This window comes from Salvelinus alpinus, chromosome 3 (genome assembly GCF_045679555.1).
Source record: "Salvelinus alpinus chromosome 3, SLU_Salpinus.1, whole genome shotgun sequence".
NCBI lineage: Eukaryota > Metazoa > Chordata > Actinopteri > Salmoniformes > Salmonidae > Salvelinus > Salvelinus alpinus.
Genome location: NC_092088.1, coordinates 88,650,422 through 88,677,400, shown reverse-complemented (window position 1 = coordinate 88,677,400; position 26,979 = coordinate 88,650,422). Strand labels below are relative to the sequence as shown.

The following is a 26,979-nucleotide window of genomic DNA, read 5'->3' as shown; positions in this document are numbered from 1 at the left end:
GAAATGCTTCTTACGAAGCCACTCCTTCGTTGCCCGGGCGGTGTGTTTGGGATCATTGTCATGCTGAAAGACCCAGCCACGTTTCATCTTCAATGCCCTTGCTGATGGAAGGAGGTTTTCACTCAAAATCTCACAATACATGGGCCCATTCATTCTTTCCTTTACACGGATCAGTCGTCCTGGTCCCTTTGCAGAAAAACAGCCCCAAAGCATGATGTTTCCACCCCCATGCTTCACAGTAGGTATGGTGTTCTTTGGATGCAACTCAGCATTCTTTGTCCTCCAAACACGACAAGTTGAGTTTTTACCAAAAAGTTATATTTTGGTTTCATCTGACCATATGACATTCTCCCAATCTTCTTCTGGATCATCCAAATGCTCTCTAGCAAACTTCAGATGGGCCTGCACATGTACTGGCTTAAGCAGATGGGCCTGCACATGTACTGGCTTAAGCAGATGGGCCTGCACATGTACTGGCTTAAGCAGTTATACCCACCAATCATTTTTTAACATCACTGACTACCGGTAGGCCTATTTGATGTTCATGGTAAGACACATTGTAGCCTAGTCTAGTAAGTTGACTGTGTTAGGGTGACCATCATGTTTTTCCCGGGACAGTTTCTGCCCCATTACATGTGTCTTGACTTTTCAGGATACAGAAAAGGTCAATTTGTCATCAAGACGTATCAATTAATGAAGGACCATTCAATGGCAATCACTGAATGCACACCTTTTTGTGTTTTGCAAACAGATGTCTATTTCTGTTCATCAGAGTGTACATGCATTGCAATGTTTGGATTAGTGATTTGTTTGACAATCAGATGAAAGCATCATGACTGGTTGTGTTCATGCCACTATAAAAGGTAATTCACCATTAAATTATATATATTATTAGGCTCATAACATTTTCCGTGCAGTGCAATCACCCCCCCTCCCCACCCCACCCACATTGTAATTCACATTCTGTCCATCAACGATGTTTGGACAGGACAATGAGACTGTGATGAGGAGTAACAATGTCTTCTATCAGAGAGCTGAAACTAAGCAGACAGCCATCTTGACCGTCCTGGAGGACCATCGTGATGGCAGCGTGGACAGACAGATCCAGCAGGTCCCAACCATCGACCATGTGCCTGTGGTCACCGTTGTCACACCACCTCCACAACAGCCAGAGAGTGCAAACACAAATGTGACCAAAACACCTGTCTCAAGTCCTGTCTCGACTGTGGCAGCACAGGAGATACTTGCTCTGTTGAAACCAACATCCAGCAAGACTGTGTCACCACCACGGTCTTCCAGCACAGCAGAGTCTGGGACTGAGATGTTAGAGGTGCCCCATCTGCAGGTGGAGTCTGATGAAGCCAGGGAGGCTCGGCTGGACAGGCAGTGGAAGGTGCTCAAGGTGAACCTGGCTGAACTTTCAGATGTGTACGCTAAACTTGTCAAAATCAAACTCACAGGTATGACATGGACCAGGAACATGTATCAAAGCGTAATGTTTGTGCATATCCTTGATAAAAAAAGATCTATATGGCCTAGGGCATTGCTTCGCCTTTCACAAAGATGCGAACTTGTACCACAGAGAGAAAAATGAGCCAGATGTTTCACTGGATGTATAAATGTTAAGCATCTGCTTGGCGTTCCCATTCTCTACCAAATATGGTGATGAGAGGAATCCCAGTGGACGGCAGTGGGAGAAGATGGAGCCAGATGGATTTTGGCCGACACCTTTGAGTTATTCCAAACGTGCACTCCAGAGTAGGCATTCCCTAATGGAAATATGCAAATATATTCTAGAACACACCAATAGGATCTCGCTAGCTTGTGCTTGGTTCTGCCCCCCTACTTGCTTGTTCTGCCCACTATGACTCATTTGCTCCCATTGGAAATGACAGGCTGTGGTCTATCTTGGGTTAGTTATAAAAATCTTTGCTTGTAGCTTTCGCATATACTGCTCTGCCAGTAATTGCCCAAATCTGTGGGCCTTTAATTGATATGGAAACTATGGTGGGGAATGAAGTATGAAGCATGTTGCTTGTGTGTCGGTATGATATTAATGTTGTTGTTTCAGGGTTAGTACGGTGGACAACAGCAGCTGGTTTTGCCATGGCTCAGGTACGCTTTGACCCTTCCACCTTCTTCCTGGCATCCACTGGGACAGGGCTCGCCTCCTGCACCGCCAATTCCATCAACCTGGTCAGTTATGTCAAAATCAAATAGAATTGTATTTGTCACATGTTCCGAATACAACGGGTGAAATGCTTGCTTACGAGCCCTTCCTAACAATGTAGAGTAGTAACACGAGGAAGTAAATAAAATACACAAGATTGGAGCTATATACAGGGAGTACCAGTACTAGATCAATGTGGAGCTATATACAGGGAGAACCAGTACTAGATCAATGTGTAGCTATATACAGGGAGTAAAAGTACCAGATCAATGTGGAGCTATATACAGGGAGTACCAGATCAATGTGGAGCTATATACAGGGAGGACCAGTACCAGATCAATGTGGAGCTATATGCAGGGAGGACCAGTATCAGATCAATGTGGAGATATATACAGGGAGGACCAGTATCAGATCAATGTGGCAATATATACAGGGAGTACCAGATCAATGTGCAGAGGTACAAGGTATAGGTAGATATGGACCTGAAGGCAGGGATAAGTGACTAGGCATCAGGATAGATCATAATGAGGTAGATATGTACATGAAGGCAGAGTAAAGTGACTAGGCATAAGGATAGATAATAATGAGGTCGATATGTACATGAAGGCAGGGTAAAGTGACTAGGCATCAAGATAGAAAATAATAAGGTATTTGAGGTAGATATGTACATGAAGGCAGGGTAAAGTGACTCGGCATAAGGATAGATAATAATAAGGTATTTGAGGTAGTTATGTACATACATGAAGCCAGGGTAAAGTGACTAGGCATCAAGATAGAAAATAATAAGGTATTTGAGGTAGATATGTACATGAAGGCAGGGTAAAGTGACTCGGCATAAGGATAGATAATAATAAGGTATTTGAGGTAGTTATTGTTACGGCTGTCCTCGCTGACAGAAGGTGTGGACCAAAACGCAGAGTGGTTAGTGTTCATTCTTTTAATGAAAATCAACAAAACACTTCAAAATACAAAAACAACCAACGTGACAAAACCGAAACCGTCCTGTGTGGCAACAAAACCTCCACAGGAACACAAGTGAAACCCTGGCTGCCTAAGTATGATTCTCAATCAGGGACAACGATTGACAGCTGTCTCTGATTGAGAATCATACCAGGCCGAACACAAAATCCCAACATAGAAAATCAACCATAGACAACCCACCCAACTCACGCCCTGACCAACTAAAATAAATACAAAACAAAGGAAAAAAGGTCAGGAACGTGACAGTTATGTACATACATGAAGGCAGGGTAAAGTGACTAGGCATCAGGACAGATAATAATAAGGTATTTGAAGTAGATATGTACATGAATGCAGGGTAAAGTGACTCGGCATAAGGATAGATAATAATAAGGTATTTGAGGTAGTTATGTACATACATGAAGGCAGTGTAAAGTGACTAAGCATCAGGACAGATAATAATAAGGTATTTGAGGTTGATATGCACATGAAGGCAGGGTAAAGTGACTAGGCATCAGGATAGATAATATTAAGGTATTTGAGGTAGATATGTACATGAAGGCAGGGTAAAGTGACTAGGCATCAGGATAGATAATAATACGGTATTTGAGGTAGATATGTACATGAAGGCAGGGTAAAGTGACTAGGCATCCGGATAGATAATAATAAGGTATTTGAGGTAGATATGCACATGAAGGCAGGGTAAAGTGACTAGGCATCAGGATAGATAATATTAAGGTATTTGAGGTAGATATGTACATGAAGGCAGGGTAAAGTAACTAGGCATCAGGATAGATAATAATAAGGTATTTGAGGTAGATATGTACATGAAGGCAGGGTAAAGTGACTAGGCATCTGGATAGATGATGATAAGAGTAAAATATAGAACAGAGTAGCAGCAGCATATAATGAGTGTGGAAGTATATGAATGTGTAGGTTTTATTTGTGCGTGTGTGTGCGTAGAGTCAGTACAAATAGTCCGGGTAACCATTTCATTAACTATTTATCATTCTTATGGCTTAGGGTTCGAAGCTGTCTCAGAGCCTGTTGGTCCGAGAGCTGACGCTCCTGTACTGTTTGCTGGACGGAATCGGTAGTGAAGCGTCTATGGGTTGGGTCACAGCTGTGTGTGTGTGTGTGTGTGTGTGTGTGTGTGTGTGTGTGTGTGTGTGTGTGTGTGTGTGTGTGTGTGTGTGTGTGTGTGTGTGTGTGTGTGTGTGTGTGTGTGTGTGTGTGTGTGTGTGTGTGTGTGTGTGTGTGTGTGTGTGTGTGTGTGTGTGTGTGTGTGTGTGTGTGTGTGTGTGTGTGTCCAAATTGTGGTGCAGAATTGCTGTGTTTAGCCTGCCTGGACTCTCTTGGTTTGGTGTAAGACATTATCTTGGTATTGCAGTGAGATATGACCTCGATAAATGACTGAAGAAAAGCCCAATTAGTTAAAGGCCTGCTGTGTTATTAATGCATGTATTATTGAGAATTATTTCCTCCTGCCATGATGACCATTGTTTTACATGGCAAATAAAAGCCACGTCTTTGGGTTCTGTCACTATATGGGTGGGTAATGCCTCAGAAAAACATAATTTAACATCTTCCCCTGGTCTAGTAATCGGTCTACTGGTCTCTTTGTTATTTCTCTTAAATTGTTTCTCTGAAAGATGGATGAGGCCTCATTTCAACGGCTGGCAGGATTACAGTTGGGTTCTGCAACGCATAATGGGTTTTCATTGCACTTTACACAAACACGAACTCACTGGCTGAAAGACGCGCACACACACACACACACACGTACACACAGTGCTGTCCCTCACCGCGCACTTGTTGTTGTTCTAGAAGACATTTCAGGAGCCAATGATGGCCCCTTTGGACTATAGTCTCATTGCTCTCTCGCTGCGGATCACAATAACAGGGACTCAAACTCGAATACTGTTATTATTTGCTGAAAGCTTTTTCATAACGAAAGATAAAGAAGAGACTGCCGCGCTGGACACTTAAAAGGTCTGGAATAATCAGGCTGCGCTGGGTTGCCGAGTGTTGACGCTGTGTGCTGGAATGCGCTCCGTGACTTAAGAATATTAGTTTAATGGGCGACCTCTCCCTGAGCCCTGGGTTGATCCCCATTTAGCTGCGGTCCTCAGCCTGTAATTTGGCCAAGGCCCTGATTACACTGCAGGTTTCTGTGCTAGGGGCGAGACAGCAAGGTCGTGTTCACTAGTCACCAAACAAACGCACAATGAACTGAACCTACAATTTGTCCCAAAACTCCAAAGCTCTTGGACCTTTCTGTGCAGGCATGTAGTATTGTTTTCTCTAGTCTAGTGTGTCATGGTCAGGGTTACGTCTGTGGATTTGAATGTGCGGTGGGAGTATGAATAGCATCAATCCATTAAACTTAAATACATAGAGGGAAAACACTTAGTTGTCCCGTCAATGACTTCTTGGAACTATGCTCTGCCTGCCTTCCCTCTTCCATGTAGCCTACCTCTTTTACCTGCCTCCCTTACACTACAGCAGGTGTGTAAATGTCCTCCAAGTATGACAGCTTTGTCTCCTCTAAAGGCAGGTTGGCATTCTCCAGGGCCCCAGCTGCAGGGCTCCAGCCCTCAGGAGTTCAAAGTGTTGAGAGATGGGAGAGGCGGAAGCTACAGTTGCTACACCGACTGTGTGTCCATGCCCGTTTCTGTTTCTGTGGGGCCACCCTCAAGTCAGCCCCTGTCAATATGTATTTTCTCTATAGAAATGGCTCGGGGCAGTGTTTTACATTAACATACATTGGGGAGAACAAGTATTTGATACACTGCCGATTTTGCAGGTTTTCCTACTTACGGAGCCACTCCACTCACTCTCCAGACCTGAACCCAATAGAAAATCTTTGGAGGGAGCTGAAAGTCCGTATTGCCCAGCGACAGCCCCAAAACCTGAATGATCTGGAGAAGATCTGTATGGAGGAGTGGGCCAAAATCCCTGCTGCAGTGTGTGCAAACCTGGTCAAGAACTACAGGAAACGTATGATCTCTGTAATTGCAAACAAATGTTTCTGTACCAAATATTAAGTTCTGCTTTTCTGATGTATCAAATACTTATGTCATGCAATAAAATGCAAATTAATTACTTAAAAATCATACAATTTGATTTTCTGGATTTTTGTTTTAGATTCCATCTCTCACAGTTGAAGTGTACCTATGATAAAAATTACAGACCTCTACATGCTTTGTAAGTAGGAAAACCTGCAAAATCGGCAGTGTTTCAAATACTTGTTCTCCCCACTGTATATCTGTCATTTACTAGGTCATTCTCCTTTCATCATCTCCCTGTACAGCAGTCACCTGCCCGGCCTAGTCACAACAGAAGCCTGGGGCTAGGGAGCTCTGCAGTCAGGCTGTGTGTAGGTTAGAGGTGGGGGTTTGGGGCTGTAGTTTGGGAGGCTTTGGGAGTGGGTTGGACACTGTTCTGAAGTGGCTGTGTGGAAGATGTAGACTACCCTCAACCGGACATGAGGGGTAGTAGACTGGTGAAGTATTGTTACACTCAACCGGACATGAGGGGTAGTAGACCTGTGAGGTAGTGTTACCCTCAACCGGACATGAGGGGTACTAGACTGGTGAGGTAGTGTTACCATCAACCGGACATGAGGGGTAGTAGACCTGTGAGGTAGTGTTACCCTCAACCGGACATGAGGGGTACTAGACTGGTGAGGTAGTGTTACCCTCAACTGGACATGAGGGGTATTAGACTGGTGAGGTAGTGTTGCCCTCAACCGGACATGAGGGGTAGTAGACCTGTGAGGTAGTGTTACCCTCAACCGGACATGAGGGGTAGTAGACTGGTGAAGTAGTGTTACCCTCAACCGGACATGAGGGGTAGTAGACCTGTGAGGTAGTGTTACCCTCAACCGGACATGAGGGGTACTAGACTGGTGAGGTAGTGTTACCCTCAACCGGACATGAGGGGTAGTAGACCTGTGAGGTAGTGTTACCCTCAACCGGACATGAAGGGTACTAGACTGGTGAGGTAGTGTTACCCTCAACCGGACATGAGGGGTAGTAGACCTGTGAGGTAGTGTTACACTCAACCGGACATGAGGGGTATTAGACTGGTGAGGTAGTGTTACCCTCAACCGGACATGAGGGGTACTAGACTGGTGAAGTAGTGTTACCCTCAACCGGACATGAGGGGTATTAGACTGGTGAGGTAGTGTTACCCCTCAACCGGACATGAGGGGTATTAGACTGGTGAGGTAGTGTTACCCTCAACCGGACATGAGGGGTATTAGACTGGTGAGGTAGTGTTACCCTCAACCGGACATGAGGGGTACTAGAATGGTGAGGTAGTGTTACCCTCAACCGGACATGAGGGGTAGTAGACTGGTGAAGTAGTGTTACCCTCAACCGGACATGAGGGGTATTAGACTGGTGAGGTAGTGTTACCCTCAACCGGACATGAGGGGTATTAGACTGGTGAGGTAGTGTTACCCTCAACCGGACATGAGGGGTAGTAGACCTGTGAGGTAGTGTTACCCTCAACCGGACATGAAGGGTACTAGACTGGTGAGGTAGTGTTACCCTCAACCGGACATGAGGGGTAGTAGACCTGTGAGGTAGTGTTACACTCAACCGGACATGAGGGGTATTAGACTGGTGAGGTAGTGTTACCCTCAACCGGACATGAGGGGTACTAGACTGGTGAAGTAGTGTTACCCTCAACCGGACATGAGGGGTATTAGACTGGTGAGGTAGTGTTACCCTCAACCGGACATGAGGGGTATTAGACTGGTGAGGTAGTGTTACCCTCAACCGGACATGAGGGGTATTAGACTGGTGAGGTAGTGTTACCCTCAACCGGACATGAGGGGTACTAGACTGGTGAGGTAGTGTTACCCTCAACCGGACATGAGGGGTAGTAGACTGGTGAAGTAGTGTTACCCTCAACCGGACATGAGGGGTATTAGACTGGTGAGGTAGTGTTACCCTCAACCGGACATGAGGGGTATTAGACTGGTGAGGTAGTGTTACCCTCAACCGGACATGAGGGGTAGTAGACCTGTGAGGTAGTGTTACCCTCAACTGGACATGAGGGGTATTAGACTGGTGAGGTAGTGTTACCCTCAACCGGACATGAGGGGTAGTAGACCTGTGAGGTAGTGTTACCCTCAACCGGACATGAGGGGTAGTAGACCTGTGAGGTAGTGTTACCCTCAACCGGACATGAGGGGTATTAGACTGGTGAGGTAGTGTTACCCTCAACCGGACATGAGGGGTATTAGACTGGTGAGGTAGTGTTACCCTCAACCGGACATGAGGGGTATTAGACTGGTGAGGTAGTGTTACCCTCAACCGGACATGAGGGGTACTAGACTGGTGAGGTAGTGTTACCCTCAACCGGACATGAGGGGTATTAGACTGGTGAGGTAGTGTTACCCTCAACCGGACATGAGGGGTAGTAGACCTGTGAGGTAGTGTTACCCTCAACCGGACATGAGGGGTATTAGACTGGTGAGGTAGTGTTACCCTCAACCGGACATGAGGGGTACTAGACTGGTGAGGTAGTGTTACCCTCAACCGGACATGAGGGGTACTAGACTGGTGAGGTAGTGTTACCCTCAACCGGACATGAGGGGTACTAGACTGGTGAGGTAGTGTTACCCTCAACCGGACATGAGGGGTAGTAGACCTGTGAGGTAGTGTTACCCTCAACCGGACATGAGGGGTACTAGACTGGTGAGGTAGTGTTACCCTCAACTGGACATGAGGGGTATTAGACCTGTGAGGTAGTGTTACCCTCAACCGGACATGAGGGGTAGTAGACCTGTGAGGTAGTGTTACCCTCAACCGGACATGAGGGGTACTAGACTGGTGAGGTAGTGTTACCCTCAACCGGACATGAGGGGTAGTAGACCTGTGAGGTAGTGTTACCCTCAACCGGACATGAGGGGTACTAGACTGGTGAGGTAGTGTTACCCTCAACCGGACATGAGGGGTAGTAGACCTGTGAGGTAGTGTTACCCTCAACCGGACATGAGGGGTACTAGACTGGTGAGGTAGTGTTACCCTCAACCGGACATGAGGGGTAGTAGACCTGTGAGGTAGTGTTACCCTCAACCGGACATGAGGGGTACTAGACTGGTGAGGTAGTGTTACCCTCAACTGGACATGAGGGGTAGTAGACCTGTGAGGTAGTGTTACCCTCAACCGGACATGAAGGGTACTAGACTGGTGAGGTAGTGTTACCCTCAACCGGACATGAGGGGTAGTAGACCTGTGAGGTAGTGTTACACTCAACCGGACATGAGGGGTAGTAGACCTGTGAGGTAGTGTTACCCTCAACCGGACATGAGGGGTAGTAGACCGGTGAGGTAGTGTTACACTCAACCGGACATGAGGGGTAGTAGACCTGTGAGGTAGTGTTACCCTCAACCGGACATGAGGGGTACTAGACTGGTGAGGTAGTGTTACCCTCAACTGGACATGAGGGGTATTAGACTGGTGAGGTAGTGTTACCCTCAACCGGACATGAGGGGTAGTAGACTGGTGAAGTAGTGTTACCCTCAACCGGACATGAGGGGTAGTAGACCTGTGAGGTAGTGTTACCCTCAACCGGACATGAGGGGTAGTAGACCTGTGAGGTAGTGTTACCCTCAACCGGACATGAGGGGTATTAGACTGGTGAGGTAGTGTTACCCTCAACCGGACATGAGGGGTAGTAGACTGGTGAAGTAGTGTTACCCTCAACCGGACATGAGGGGTAGTAGACCTGTGAGGTAGTGTTACCCTCAACCGGACATGAGGGGTAGTAGACCTGTGAGGTAGTGTTACCCTCAACCGGACATGAGGGGTATTAGACTGGTGAGGTACTGTTACCCTCAACTGGACATGAGGGGTAGTAGACCTGTGAGGTAGTGTTACCCTCAACCGGACATGAAGGGTACTAGACTGGTGAGGTAGTGTTACCCTCAACCGGACATGAGGGGTAGTAGACCTGTGAGGTAGTGTTACCCTCAACCGGACATGAGGGGTAGTAGACCTGTGAGGTAGTGTTACACTCAACCGGACATGAGGGGTAGTAGACCTGTGAGGTAGTGTTACCCTCAACCGGACATGAGGGGTACTAGACTGGTGAGGTAGTGTTACCCTCAACCGGACATGAGGGATAGTAGACTAAGTAGTAGCCTGGTGAGGTAGTATTACAGTAGAGAAGGACAAATGGGCGCCCTGTTGATTTGTTTCGTTTGATGTGCCTCTGCTTTGATGTCTTAATGGGCCAGCCGGACCAGTGCCTTGTGGGTGGGTGGTTGCGTGCACTTGGCCAACTGGAACCCATTTATTCATGCTGGCAAAGAGACACACACAGGAAGAAAATTGTGGAGATAAAAATGCCACTGAATCTGAGGTGATATTGGATCGCTGTAAATGGTCTTTGAAAGTGAGAAGGGCTTACCAACAAAAGCACTAATTCAAGGTAGAAAGGAGTTGAAGCACTCAACAAAAAAAGCAGAGATGTATTTATTTTAGCTCACTGTAATCCACTGTACAGGATGTGAACATGTGACGTTTCAACATCAAGCTGACATCTTCCTCAGAGATCTTTGAAAGTAAATACAGATATCTTGTTGGACTCTGCATACCTCAAAATGTTGTTTGCCTCCCCTTTTATATTGATGGCCTTGTTTTCCTCAGACCTTACGTAAGCAGAGCCTGAGTCTCCTCACCGTTCTGTCTGGGATCTGAGAGCATTACATCTTTAGGCCAGGGCTTCTCTTTCTAGTGGCCAGCAGCAACTTCACACCACACCAGGCTATCTGCCCTCATGTCCCTTCTCTTTTTCATTTGTCCTCTGCGGTGAATAATCCCTGTGGTGTCATCCTAGGTTTAATTGGCAAGTTTGGAGGGATTGGATAAAAATTGAGTACGGTTACATGCCCACAATAATGTGACTGTTGTGCATAATCAGATTAATATAATAGTTCTATTAAAATGTTTTCATGCTTTGCAAAGTAATGTTTTCCATAATAATCATGTTTACATGGACACATCAGAAATCAGGCCACCTGATGGCACTCTGATTAATGCAGAAAATCTCCAACCAAACTAAACGTTCTACCACAGCGACCATGTTATTTTTGGGAAGCATATTTGATTCTGAGTTCTGACATATAGAGTTTGTATGTGAAAACTACTTCTAAGACACGCATACATTCAGTTGTTCCCAACTCACTTGAGGGAGGCTCGCTCGGACGATTTTAACATAATCAGAGTAAGGTGTTTACATGACTATTCCATGATCTGCCTACTGTCATAATCAGTTTAATATTGACTTATTAGTGTGCATGTAAACGTACTCATTGTCCCAAATGGTGTCATATTTCCTGTATAGTGCTTTTGACCATATTTAAAGTGTACACTGTATAGGTTATAGAATGCCATTTGGGATGTAGCCCTAACCTGTAATAGTAGTATGCCTACTAGGGCTGGGAATTTCCAGGGACCCCACCATACCATATTATCACTATACTTAGGTGCCAATACGATATGTATTGCGATTCAATAGGGATTTGAACTTCTTGTCAATATGGGGGCGCTGTTTCCACTTTGTAAAAAATCGTGCCCAAATTAAACTGCCTCGTACTCTATTCTAGATCGTACAATATGCATATTATTATTAATATTGGATAGAAAACACTCAAGTTTCTAAAACTATTTGAATTATATCTGTGAGTAAAACAGAACTCATTTTGCAGCAAACTTCCAGACAGGAAGTGAAAAATCTGAAAACGATGCTCTGTTCCAGGGCCTGCCTATTCAATTACCTTATATTTATGGATTTACATGCACTGCATACGCCTTCCAATAGATGTCAACAGGCAGTGGAAGGTGGAATGGGGTGTCTAGCTTGATCTGAGGCCGAACAAGAGCTCTTGGAATGACGTGTCCAGAATTTCCTTTCTCTACCTAGGCGCGGGAAGTACCTCCATGTTGTCTTATGATAAGCGTTCGGTATACACGGCTAATATCTCCGGCTTTGTTTTTATTTGATACATATTAGAAGAACATCATAAAGTAGGTTTTTTCAACCGAGTTTCATCAGTTTATTCAAAGTTTAATGGGACTTTTGGAGTTTTCCGTTCTCTGCGTCGAGAGAAATTGGGAACGTCATCAACATTGGCTAGCCTTGTGGAGCGAATTCGACAGGAGAGAAGGACATTCTAAAACCAAACAACGATTTATTTTATATCTTTTGCTGGTTTTTGCGATCGCTACCTTTTGCTGCTAATAAATGCATTTGTGTGTTTGGCTATTGTGGTAAGCTAATATAATGCTATATTGTGTTTTCGCTGTAAAAAACTTAAAAAATTGGAAATATTGGCTGGATTCATAAGATGTTTATCTTTCATTTGCTGTACACCATGTATTTTTCATAAATGTTTATGATGAGTATTTATGTATTTCACGTTGCTCTCTGTAATTATTCTGGCTGCTTTGGTGATATTTCTGACGGTAGCTGCAATGTAAAACTATGATTTATACCTCAAATATGCACATTTTCGAACAAAACATACATTTATTGTATAACATGTTATAAGACTGTCATCTGATGAAGTTGTTTCTTGGTTAGTGACTAATTATATCTCTATTTGGTCGGTTTTGTGATAGCTACTTATGTGGTAGAAAAATTGTGAAAATATGCGGTTGAGTCTTTTGCTATTGTGGTTAGCTAATAGAAATACATATTGTGTTTTCGCTGTAAAACATTTTAAAAATCGGAAATGATGGCTGATTTCACAAGATGTTTATCTTTCATTTGCTGTATTGGACTTGTGATTTCATGAAAATTATATTATATGATATCCCTGTCGCGTTAGGCTAGGCTATGCTAGTCAGCTTTTTTGATGAGGATGCTCCCGGATCCGGGATGGGTAGCAATGAAAGGTTAATGAGTTTCGATGTTCCATACATATTGCTCACCATATGCCTGCTGCAGAGAGACGCGAGAGTCATAAGCAAATGAGTTTTGATCAGTCATGGAAATAAAGGTGCTGAAAACAAATGGGATCCCTATTAAAAAGATGGATAACAAGCAATGAAGAAAAAATACTGCCGTTTTTCTGCAGGTACAGCAAACGATCACAAAAAAATATCCCGATAAGTCATTTTATGGAGTTTCTCCCCCATCACTAATGACTACTCAATGAAACTCCAGCTGGCCAGTGATACTTTCATGAAATTATTTTCTCCCATCAGCCCAGAGGTTTTAAAGTATTTATGCTTCTCTAATTAATAGGGTAACACAATTTTTAGACATAACAAAGCCAGTTAATTAATTACTATTTGGCAGTTGCTTCCTTGTGTCTATATAAAGACTGTACATATATATATATGTGACTGTTAAGTAGTTGTTTTGTCACGCCCTGACCTTAGAGATCCTTTTTATTCTCTATGTTTGGTTGGGTCAGGGTGTGACTCGTGTGGGAAAATCTATGTTTTCTATTTCTTTGTTGTTTTGCAGAGTGTGGTTCCCAATCAGAGGCAGCTGTCTATTGTTGTCTCTGATTGGGGATCATATATAAATTGTGATTTTCCGTTTGGGTTTTGTGGGGTGTTATTTTCTGTTTAGTGTCTGTGCCTGATGGAGCTGTTCGCATTTGTTTTTGTATTTGTTATTTTTGTTTGAGTGTTTCTTGTAATAAATATCATGAACACTTTCCACGCTGCGCTTTGGTCCACTCTTCCTTCCACCGACGACGAGCGTTACATGTTTTTGCTTTGTTTGAAGAATAATACTATTTGCTTTTGTGTAATTACGCACGCAAAGGCCCAGGGGTTGTCTTGTGACACATAATAACACTGTGGTGAGTTGCCATACACACACACACTTCGCCTCGCTGGCAACTATGCGATCTCCGCTGTGTCGGCTTGACACACCATATCATCTGTCAGGGGTTTGTCTCGTAAAAGAGGCACACCCTCACCTGGGCGAAGTTGATCTTTTCACCTTGGTCGTCCTTTTGGTGTTTAAAACCCCCCAAAATGAGAGGGAGGGGTAGAATGAAAGAAAAGAAACGACAACTACCGTCTGTAAGCTGTTAGTGTCTTAACATCTCTAGGGTACGTGAGACGGTAGCGTCCCACCTCGTCAACAGCCAGTGAAACTGCAAGGCGCCAAATTCAAAACAACAGAAATCCCATAATTAAAATTCCTCAAACATACATGTATTTTACACCATTTTAAAGATACACTTGTTGTAAATCCAGCCACAGTGTTCGATTTCAAAAACGCTTCACGATGAAAGCAAACCAAACGATTATGTTAGGTGCGTGCCTATTCACAGAATAACACAGCCATTTTTCCAGCCAAAGAGAGGATTCACAAAAAACAATACAATTAATCACTAACCTTTGATGATCTTCATCAGATGACACTCATAGGACTTCATGTTACACAATACATGTATGTTTCGTTCGGTAAAGTTCATATTTATTTCCAAAAATCTGAGTTTACATTGGCGCCTTACGTTCAGAAGTTCCAAAACATCCTTTGATTTTGCAGAGAGCCACATCAATTTACAGGAATACTCATAATAAACATTGCTAAAAGATACAACTGTTTTGCATGAAATTTTAGATGCACTTCTCCTTAATGCAACCGCTGTGTCAGATATCAAAAAAGCTTTACGGAAAAAGCAAACCATGCAATAATCTGAGTCGGCGCTCAGAGACCAATCCAGACACAAATATATCCGCCATATTATGCAGTCAACAGAAGTCAGAAATAACATTATAAACATTCACTTAACTTTGATGATCTTCATCAGAATGCACTCCCAGGAATCCCAGTTCCACAATAAATGTTTTGTTCGATAATGTCCATAATTTATGTCCAAATTCCTCCTTGTTGTTCTAGGGTTCAGTACATTTCCCAAACTCATGACGCGCGAGCAAGTCCAGCAGAAAGTACGGAGGAAAAGTTAAAGTTATATTACAGTCCGTAAAAACATGACAAACAAAGTATTGAATCAATCTTTAGGATGTTTTTAACATAACTCTTCAATAATGTTCCAACCGGAGTATTCCTTTGTCTTCAGAAGTGCGATGGAAACGAGCTCGCTCTCACGTGAACGTGATAGACCTTACTCATTCCCCTCTCCTTCGGCCCCACTTCACAGTAGAAGCATCAGACAAGGTTCTAAAGACTGACATTGAGTGGAAGCCTTAGGAAGTGCAACATTACCAATATCCCACTGTAACTTCAATTGGAGCGGAGTTGAAAATCCACCAACCTCAGATTTCCCACTTCCTGGTTGGAATTTTTCTCAGGTTTATGCCTGCCATTTGAGTTCTGTTATACTCACAGACATTATTCAAACAGTTTTAGAAACTTCAGAGTGTGTTCTATTCAAAGCTACTAATACTATGCATATTCTAGCTTTTATGGCTTTGTAGCAGGACGTTTACTATGGGCATGCTTTTCATCCGGACGTGAAAATACTGCCCCCTACCCCAAAGAAGTTAAAAGGAGAGCCACATTGTCAGTACTGTGGTTGGGCCACCTTTAAAAGGAGAGCCACATTGTCAGTACTGTGGTTGGGCCATCTTTAAAAGGAGAGCCACATTGTCAGTACTGTGGTTGGGCCATCTTTAAAAGGAGAGCCACATTGTCAGTACTGTGGTTGGGCCATCTTTAAAAGGAGAGCCACATTGTCAGTACTGTGGTTGGGCCATCTTTAAAAGGAGAGCCACATTGTCAGTACTGTGGTTGGGCCATCTTTAAAAGGAGAGTCACATTGTCAGTCAGTTCTTTCCTCGGGCCATCTTTAATGGAGTGTCATTTTGTCTGTCAGTACTGTGCTTGGGCCATCTTTAAAAGGAGAGTCACATTGACAGTACTGTGGTTGGTCCATCTTTAAAATGAGAGCCACATTGTCAGTACTGTGGTTGGGCCATCTTTAAAAGGACAGCCACATTGTCGGTACCGTGCTTGGGCCATCTTCAAAAGGAGAGCCACATTGTCAGTACTGTGCTTTTGCTTGATCAAAGCACAGACTACTTTTTTTCTTCTTGATTTGACCAATGAAACAAAAGAATGACAAACAAAACAAAGCAAGCGGAATGGGTAGATGAAATGGATTTCCCCGTCTCCCTTTAATCCTTTAATGTTTTGGGCCCTGAAGACTGAAGAGTCGCTGGTGGCAGCTGACAGTGTGTGTGTGCTATTGAGTGAATGTGTGACCACACCAGACAACTGTGGTAAGGTTACCTTCAGGAAAGAGAGACAAGAAAATGCCTTTGGGGAGAGGAATGTCTGACTGACTCTGGAGGGTGCATCCCGAATAGAACCCTAGTCCCTATATAGTGCACTACTTTTGACCATAGCACTATGGGCCCTGGTCACATTTAGTGCATTTTTAGGGAATTGGGTTTCATTTGTTCTGTAGTACAGCACCTTGTGGGTGTGGTCTGTGGGAATGATGTGAAGCTATGGCCTCCGCTGAGGTGGTGGTTTTCGCTCAGAGCGTCCTGTGTCTCTACCAGCCTGCAGGATGGTTTAACAGCTCTGTAAGGGGTCTGGAGACAGAGCCCTAACTGTTGGAGCCTCCTGGAGGTCTGACTGTGGTCTGGCCTTCCAAACCTTCCAAGCCCCTGGGGGTCACAGCAGGGAAGAACTTCCCGGTGTTCTAGCCATCCGAAGGCCATTCTAGCCTATCACCCCCCCATTACTGACTCCTCACTCTCCAGCTCCAATTAAACCTAATTGGGTAATTGGGACTGAAGACCGTTTCAAGCTAAGTCTGGTGGTCCTAAAGACCCCTGCTGTAACCTGAGGTCCTCAGCTAAACAAAAAGCACCTGGCTGATCTCTACTGTCAAACCAGGAGGAAAAGTGCAGTCTAGAAGTATTATCTGTGTCCCAAATGGCACCCTGTTCCTTATTTAGTGCACTACTTTTTACAAGGGTCCATAGGGTCTGGTCAAAAGTAGTGCACGTTAGGGCAGGGCGATACATCTAATTCATTAGAATTTATGTTTTAGCGCAATGTTCCAAGACTATAGTGTTTATAAAAAAAGAATTAAGAGCTTTTATTTTTTTATTTTTTTTTTGTGTCTTTTGTGTGCACCTTCCCACTCGCACACAAACACCAAGCCCCTGCCACTCACATCAACAAAAACTAAAAATCACTTCTTCCTCTCTGACAACAAACAGTTTCAACTCGCTATTTGCAAATTAATTTTGGTCTTACAGAATCAGTCGATTCCCCTTTTAACAATACAATTTTTACGTAAAAAAAATATAATATTTGAATGGACAGATCCTACTAAAATGGAAGCATCAATGAACATGATTGTGGAAAATGAATGTTCGGTTTCTGTTGCGCGCAGAATTGCGGTACCATGTACTGGTAGCAGCGTTTTAGCCCCAGACTGTTAAACTAGCTGTTTAGTCTGGGTTTTATAAATGTGCAATGAGCATGAAGACTAATTTACAGTTCCTTTAGAAAGTATCCCATCCCTTGACTTTTTGAAAATGTTGTGTTACAGCTTGAAATTAAGAGGGATTGAATTGCGATTGTGGTACTGGCCTTCACACAATACCCCATCATTTCAAAGTGGAAATATGTTTTTAGAATTTTTTTACTAAGTCATTAAAAATGAAAAGCTAAAATGTCTTGAGTCAATAACTATTCAACCCCTTTGTTATGGCAAGCCTAAATAAGTTCAGGAGTAAAAATGTGCTTAACAAGTCACGATAAATTGCATGTACTCAATCTGTGTACAATAATAGTGTTTAACATACATTTTGAATGACTACCTAATCTCTGTACCCCACACATACAGATAATTGTAAGGTCCCTCCGTCGAACAGTGAATTTCAAACACAGATTCAACCTCAAAGACCAGGGAGGTTTTTCAATGCCTCGCAAAGAAGGGCAACCATTGGTAGATGGGTAAAAATAAAAATGCAGACATTGAATATTCCTTTGAGCATGGAGAATTTATTAATTACACTTCGGATGGTGTATCAATACACACAGTGACTACAAAGATACAGGCATCCTTCCTAACTCTGTTGCAGGAGAGGAGGAAAACCACTCAGCAATTTGAGTTGAATGGCTGTGATAGGAAAAAAACTGGACGTTGTACTTACTCCACAATACTAACCAAATTGACAGAGTGAAAAAGAAGCATGTCCAGAATAAAAATATTCCAAAACATGCATCCAGTTTGCAACAAGGCAATTAAAGTAATACTGCAATAAATGTGGCAAAGCAATTAAACATTTTGTCCAGTATACAAAGTGTTATGTTTGGGGAAAATCCAATACAACACATGACTATCACTCTCCATATTTTCAAACATAGTGGTGGCTGCATCATGTTATGGGTATGCTTGTAATCGTAAAGGACGGGGAAGTTTTCAAGATGAAAAAAGAAACGGAATGGAGCTAAGCACAGGCAAAATCCTAAAGGAAAACCTGGTTCAGTCTGCGTACCACCAGATACTGTGTCACGATCGTTTGTTGAATAAATGTACCAAGGCACAGCGTGCGTAGAGTTCCACAACTTTAATAATGACACTCACATAAACAATAAAGGATAAACGATACATGAAGCTGATGTAGTGCTCGCAGGCAACTATACATAGACAAAAATCCACAAACAACAGGTGGGAATAGGCTGCCTAAATATGATCCCCAATCAGAGACAACGATAGACAGCTGCCTCTGATTGGGAACCATACCAGACCAACAAAGACATAGAAAACATAGATTGCCCACCCTAGTCACACCCTGACCTAACCAAATACAGAATTAAAAGGATCTCTAAGGTCAGGGCGTGACAGTAACTCCCCCAAAAGGTGCGGAATCTGGCCGCAAACCTGAACCAATAGGGGAGGGTCCGGGTGGGCATCTACCCTCGGTGGCGGCTCCGGTGCGGGACGCAGACCTCGCTCCGCCTGTGGCTCCGCCAACTTCGGATCATGGATCATCACTGGAGGTTTCGGGCCATGGATCATCACTGGAGGCTCCGGGCCATGGATCATCACTGGAGGCTCCTGGCCATGGATCATCACTGGAGGCTCCGGGCCATGGATCATCACTGGAGGCTCCGGGCCATGGATCATCACTGGAGGCTCCGGGCCATGGATCATCACTGGAGGCTCCGGGCCATGGATCATCACTGAAAGCTTCGGGCCATGGATCATCACTGGAGGCTTCGGGCCATGGATCATCACTGGAGGCTTCGGACCATGGATCATCACTGGTGGCTTCGGACTGCGAACCGTTGCTGGAGGTTCCGGACTGTGAACCATCGCTGGAGGTTCCGGGCTGCAGACCGTCGCCGGAGGCTCTGGACTGGGAACCGTCGCCGTAGGCTCTGGACTGGGAACCGTCGCCGGAGGCTCTGGACTGGGAACCGTCGCCGGAGGCTCTGGACTGGGGCTCCTTGTAGGCAGCCTGGTACGTGGGGCCGGTACAGGTGGCACCGGACTAGTGACACGCACTTCAGGGCGAGTGCGAGGAGGAGGCACAGGACGTACTGCACTGTGGAGGCGCACTGGAGACACAGTGTCTGCTGTGATTCCTGCCCTGACCTACTCTACCATAGAAAATACAGGCTTTCTATGGTCAGGACGTGACATTCGTCTACATCACATCAATGTTTTGAGGGTTATTTGGCTGCATTTTCAAATCAAATTGTATTTGTCACATGCGCTGAATACAACAGCTGTAGAGCTTACAGTGAAATGCTTATGAAGTAAAAAAATAAAAAAATAAAAAAGAAAGTGTTCAGTAGAAAATAAAAAATAATGTAACAAATAATTAAACAGCAGCAGTAAAATTAAGAGCAAGGCTATATACAGGGGACTGGTACAGAGTCAATGTGCGGGGGCACCGGTAAGTTGAGGTAATTTTATATTTTACCTTTATTTAACTAGGCAAGTCAGTTAAGAGCAAATTCTTATTTTCAATGACGGCCTAGGAACAGTGGGTTAACTGCCTTGTTCAGGGGCAGAACGACAGATTTGTACCTTGTCAGCTCGGGGATTCAATCTTGCAACCTTTCGGTTACTAGTCCAACGCTCAAACCACTAGGCTACCCTGCCGCCCCAATTGAGGTAATATGTACAGTACATGTAGGTAGAGTTAAAGTGACTATGCATAGATTATAAACAGAGAGAAGCAGCAGCTTAAAAGAGGGGTCTGGGTAGCCCTTTGATTAGCTGTTCAGGAGTCTTACGGCTTGTGGGGTAGAAGCTGTTGAGAAGCCTTTTGGACCTCGACTTGGCGCTCCGGTACCGCTTGCCATGCAGTAGCAGAGAGAACCGTCTATGACTAGGGTGGCCAGAGTCTTTGACAATTTTTAGGGCCTTCCTCTGACACCGCCTGGTATAGAGGTCCTGGATGGCAGGAAGCTTGGCCCCAGTGACATACTGGGCCATTCGCATAACCATCTGTAGTGCCTTGCGGTCGGAAGCCGAGCAGTTGCCATACCAGGCAGTGATGCAACCAATAACAAGAAGATACTTGCTTTTTGATGGTAATGGCCCGCTACATCAGCAGGCTGCCTAAGGAGAGGTTTAACACTACACTGTGTGTATTTGTGATCTTCTTTTCAACCAGCTTTATTAAAACAATAGAGCTAGTTGACCTTTAGACTTGCCACTTTTAGATGTTAGTATTCTGTCTCCTTTTCCACCAAGCTGTGGAGGGAATTCACTTGGGAGCCTTATTATGACGAGGGAAAGTCCCTTGTTTAATTGCTTGGTCGGATCAGGATGACACGAGAGCAGCCCCGATGGACACTAGATTAAACTGAAGAGTTAACGAGAAGTCTCTTTAATAGTTAATTTCCTTAAAGTCTGCACCTCAGATTGCAGCCAACACCAATAACAAGAAGAGACTTGCTTGGGCCAAGAAACACTGGACATTAGCAATGGACATTAGCCCAATGGAAATCTGTCATTTGGTCTGATGAGTCCAAATTTATTTAGAATTCAAGGCACACTTAACCAGCATGGCTACCACTGCATTTTGCAGCGATACGCCATCCCATCTGGTTTGCGCTTAGTGGGACTATTATTTGTTTTTCAAGAGGACAGTGACCCAAAACACACCTCCAGGCTCTGTAAGGGCTATTTGATCAAGGCGAGTGATGGAGTGCTGCATCAGATGACCTGACCTCAACAATCACCTGACCTCAACCCAATTGAAATGGTTTGGGATGAGTTGGACCACAGAGTGAAGGAAAAGCAGCCAACAAGTTCTCAGCATATGTGGGAATTCCTTCAAGACTGTTGGAAAAGCTGGTTGAGAGTGTGCAAAGCTGAGTGTGTAAAGCAGTCATCAAAGCAACAAAAATAGAACTGTTTTGCCATAATGACCATTGTTATGTTTGGAGGAAAAAGGGAGAGGCAATGCTACCAAATACTAATTGAGTGTATGTAAACTTCTGACCCACTGGGAATGTGATGAAAGAAATAAAAGCTGAAATAAATAATTATCTTTACTATTATTCTTAAATTTCACATTCTTAAAATAAAGTGGTGATGCTAACTGACCTAAGACAGGGAATTTTTACTAGGATTAAATGTCAGGAATTGTGAAAAACTGAGTTTAAATGTATTTGGCTAAGGTGTATGTAAACCTCCAACTTCAACTGTACATATGAGATGAGTAATGTAGGGTATGTAAACATTATATAAAGTGGCATTGTTTAAAGTGACTAGTGATACATTTATCATTTATCATACATCATACATCCAATTTTTCATTATTAAAGTGGCTAGAGATTTGAGTCAGTATGTTGGCAGCACCCACTCAATTTTAGTGATGGCTGTTTTAACAGTCTGAGGGCCTGGAGATAGAAGCTGTTTTTCATACTCTCTGTCCCAGCTTTGATGACCCTGTACCGACCTCGCCTTCTGGATGATAGCGGGGTGAACAGGCAGTGGCTCGGGTGGTTGTTGTCCTTGATGATCTTATTGGCCTTCCTGTGACAGCGTGTGGTGTAGGTTTTTTATTTTATTTATTGCACGTTTATTTAACCAGGTAGGCTATTTGAGAACAAGTTCTCATTTGCAACTGCGACCTGGCCAAGATAAAGCATAGCAATTTGACACATACAACAACACAGAGTTACACATGGAATAAAAAAAACATAGTCAATAATACAGTACAACAAAAGAAAACAAAAAGTCTATATACAGTGAGTGCACATGAGGTAAGATAAGGGAGTTAAGGCAATAAATAGGCCATGGTGGCGAAGTAATTACAATATAGCAATTAAACACTGGAATGGTAGATGTGCAGAAGATGAATGTGCAAGTAGAGATACTAGGGTGCAAAGGAGCAAGATAAATAAATAAATACAGTATGGGGATGCGGTAGGTAGATAGATCGGCTGTTTACAGATGGGCTATGTACAGGTGCAGTGATCTGTGAGCTGCTCTGACAGCTGGCGCTTAAAGCTAATGAGGGAAATATGACCCTCCAGCTTCAGAGATTTTTGGAGTTCGTTCCAGTCATTGGCAGCAGAGAACTGGAAGGAAAGACGACCAAAGGAGGAATTGGCTTTGGGGGTGACCAGTGAGATATACCTGCTGGAGCGCGTGCTACGGGTGGGTGCTGCTATGGTGACCAGTGAGCTAAGGTGTGGCTTTACCTAGCAGAAACTTGTAGATAACCTGTCCTTAGTGGGTTTGGCGACGAGTAAGAAGCGAGGGCCAACCAACGAAAGCGTACAGGTCGCAATGGTGGGTAGTGTATGGGGCTTTGGTGACAAAACAGATGGCACTGTGATAGACTGCATCCAGTTTGTTGAGTAGAGTGTTGGAGGCAATTTTATAGATGACATCACTGAAGTCGAGGATCGGTAGGATGGTAAGTTTTACGAGGGTATGTTTGGCAGTATGAGTGAAGGATGCTTTGTTGTGATATAGGAAGCCGATTCTAGATTTATTTTGGATTGGAGATGCTTAACCTTTCTAGCGCAGGCGTTCCGCTAGCGGAACCCCTCGACAACATTCCGCTGAAAAGGCAGCGTGTGAAATTAAAAAATATATTTACTTTCACACAGTAACAAGTCCAATACAGCATTTTTCCAGCCAAAGATAGGAGTCACAAAAAGCAGAAATATAGATAAAATGAATCACTAACCTTTGATGATCTTCATCAGATGACACTCATAGGACATCATGTTACACAATACATGTATGTTTTGCATAGTTTCCTAAGAACGCGAAGCGAGGCGACCATCTCTGTCGGCGCCACGGCTCTGGAGCGCCGCTTCTGGGTGAGCATTTTCTTATTTGCTTACGGCCTTATAGAGTTGGTTGAGAGCGGTCTTAGTGCCAGCTTCGGTCTGTGGTGGTAAATAAACGACTACGAATAATATAGATAGAGTGGTCTACAGCTTATCATAAGGTACTCTACCTCAGGCGAGCAATACCTGAAGACTTCTTTAGTATTAGACATTGCGCACCAGCTGTTATTGACATATAGACACACACCCCCACCCCTCGTCTTACCAGATGTAGCTTCTCTGTTCTGCCGGTGCATGGAAAATCCCACCAGCTCTATATTATCCATATCGTTGTTCAGCCACGTCTCGGTGAAACATAAGATATTACAGTTTTTAATGTCCCGTTGGTAGGATAATCTTAATCGTAGGTCATCAATTTTATTTTCCAATGATTGCACGTTAGCAAGAGGAACGGATGGCAGTGGGAGTTTACTAGCTCGCCTATGGATTCTCAGAAGGCAGCCCGATCTGCGGCCCCTTTACCTGCGTCTTTTCTTCAAGCAAATGATGGGGATCTGGGCCTGTTCCAGTGAAAGCAACATATCCTTCTCGTCGGACTCGTTAATGGAGAAGGTTTCTTCCAGTCCGCAGTGAGTAATCGCTGTTCTGATGGCCAGAAGTCCACCTGGCCTTGCTGCTGTTCCAGTTTCAACTGTTCTGCCTGCGGTTATGGAACCCTGACCTGTCCACCGGACGTGCTACCTGTCCCAGACCTGCTGTTTTCAACTCTTAATGATCGGCTATGAAAAGCCAACTGACATTTATTCCTGATTATTATTTGACCATGCTGGTCATTTATGAACATTTTGAACATCTTGGCCATGTTCTGTTATAATCTCCACCCAGCACAGCCAGAAGAGGACTGGCCACCCCTCATAGCCTGGTTCCTCTCTAGGTTTCTTCCTAGGTTTTGGCCTTTCTAGGGAGTTTTTCCCAGCCACCGTGCTTCTACACCTGCATTGCTTGCTGTTTGGGGTTTTACGCTGGGTTTCTGTACAGCACTTCGAGATATTAGCTGATGTACGAAGGGCTATATAAAATAAACTTGATTTGAAGTAATTTCCGGTCATAAGAGACGGTAGCAGCAACATTATGTACAAAATAAGTTGAAAAAACTAGTTGAAAAAACTAACAAAATAGCACAATTGCTTGGGAGAATGTAAAACTTTAGCCATGTTCTTCAGTGCCATCTTTTCTGGCATCTATATACCTTAAACAACATGGGTGCAATTGACCAGTAAACATTCACATGGGCATGGTTTCGCACATAAATGCCTATAAATCAGTCAAGGATATTTCTATTGGTAACAAAATTTGGTACACATGTTGCAATCACTGGTAAGACTCAACATATGCAAGAACATTCATATCGACCTCACGGTGGCGCTATAACGGTCACATGTTTATGTCTCGATCTGTTTGACTTGAGTGGTGAAATTTAGCTCACATGTTTAGGAATGTGAGTCTAGCTGACCAATGCGATATATGACACCACTGGCCCCAATTTTGACGAGACTTGGGTGATGCGTCTTGCCATAGAGATCTGGCATTTACAAGATTACACTGATTGGCCAATGGGTGGTGCTGGGTCATTCGTGGGGGACGACATGTTTACTGTTGCCTTGTTTTAATATGTACTCGCACAGTTCCTTGCCTGGCTTTTAAGAAGTACAGGCTGCCACCTGACAGTGTATGTCTCAAAAGAGCAGTCTTTTGCAGGACCACCCATGGTTATTTTGATTAATGGTGGTTTTCTGCTAAAAACAGGAAATCATAGTCTGAAACACTACCTTGATACCATAATCCATAATCTGCTGTGCGTCTGTCATTTTGAAGATATTTGATGTTGTTCTATGCAATGCAGACCAATGCAGACATTGGTATGGTGTCACACAAAATTGCTTCTCTCTCCTTTCCTTTCTAAACAAATGTCCCCTTCACAACCTCTTGCTCACATGTGTGAGTACATGTGAGATGATACTACATTTTACCATTGATCTGTTTAGTCGTCTTGTTGTCTGATCCCACCTGCATTCCTTTCCCAGTCAACTGGCTCTCACCTGGCCTACCTGCCAGTCCAGGTTGAGGCGACATGGGGCTGGGCAGTGTGGAGAGCAGAGGGCCCCCTGTCTGTCTCTGTGTTCTAGGTAGACTACAGGTGGTCTGGAGGAATGGAGGAATCCACTGTTTTGTAAAACTGTCAGACCCTGTCACACTCTAGTTACTGATTACTGTCCACATGAGCGGTAGAAGTCCCTCTTCAATCAATCTACACTTTACAGCTCGCCCAAACTGAAGCATACAGCTTCTGAAGTACCACTTTGTTTTTGCCTTACATCATCTTTCCCCCTTCCAACAGCGTGAAATGACGTTAGTTCTCCATGCACTAATGCTTAATAACCGTTTTCCTGATTCTCCATAGCTCACCTGCTAGCTCACCTGCACTTAGAATTCTCCCTGTCCAATTCTCCCTGAACAAAACAAACCTGAAAGTGTTTGGAGTGTGGCAGGCAGGCAGCACCAGTACTTAACTGTTGCTTTGTCTGAAGGAGATACTGTCATTATGTCTGTGGTATTTTCAATAGTGTGACTAAACCAACAGCTAAACACAGTGAGTTGGTGTCATCACTAAACCAACAGCTAAACACAGTGAGTTGGTGTCATCACTAAACAGACAGGTAAACACAGTGAGTTGGTGTCATCACTAAACCAACAGCTAAACACAGTGAGTTGGTGTCATCACTAAACCAATAGCTAAACACAGTGAGTTGGTGTCATCACTAAACCAACAGCTAAACACAGTGAGTTGGTGTCATCACTAAACCAACAGCTAAACACAGTGAGTTGGTGTCATCACTAAACAGACAGCTAAACACAGTGAGTTGGTGTCATCACTAAACCAACAGCTAAACACAGTGAGTTGGTGTCATCACTAAACCAAAAGCTAAACACATTGAGTTGGTGTCATCACTAAACCAATAGCTAAACACAGTGAGTTGGTGTCATCACTAAACCAATACCTAAACACAGTGAATTGGTATGATCACTAAACCAACAGCTAAACACAGTGAGTTGGTGTCATCACTAAACCAACAGCTAAACACAGTGAGTTGGTGCATCACTAAACCACCAGCTAAACACAGTGAGTTGGTGTCATCACTAAACCAACAGCTAAACACAGCGAGTTGGTGTCATCACTAAACCAACAGCTAAACACAGTGAGTTGATGTCATCACTAAACCAACAGCTAAACACAGTGAGTTGGTGTCATCACTAAACCACCAGCTAAACACAGTGAGTTGGTGTCATCACTAAACCAACAGCTAAACACAGTGAGTTGGTATCATCACTAAACCAACAGCTAAACACAGTGAGTTGGTGTCATCACTAAACCAACAGCTAAACACAGTGAGTTGGTGTCATCACTAAACCAACAGCTAAACACAGTGAGTTGGTGTCATCACTAAACCAATAGCTAAACACAGTGAGTTGGTATCATCACTAAACCAACAGCTAAACACAGTGAGTTGGTGTCATCACTAAACCAACAGCTAAACACAGTG

The 26,979-nt window shown here is 43.9% G+C and overlaps 1 pseudogene; it reads left to right on the top strand.

Moving 5' to 3' along the window:
* The first annotated feature begins 976 nt into the window (after positions 1 to 976).
* LOC139569870 (protoheme IX farnesyltransferase, mitochondrial-like) overlaps positions 977 to 26,979 on the top strand; it is a 66,495-nt pseudogene continuing 40,492 nt past the window's right edge.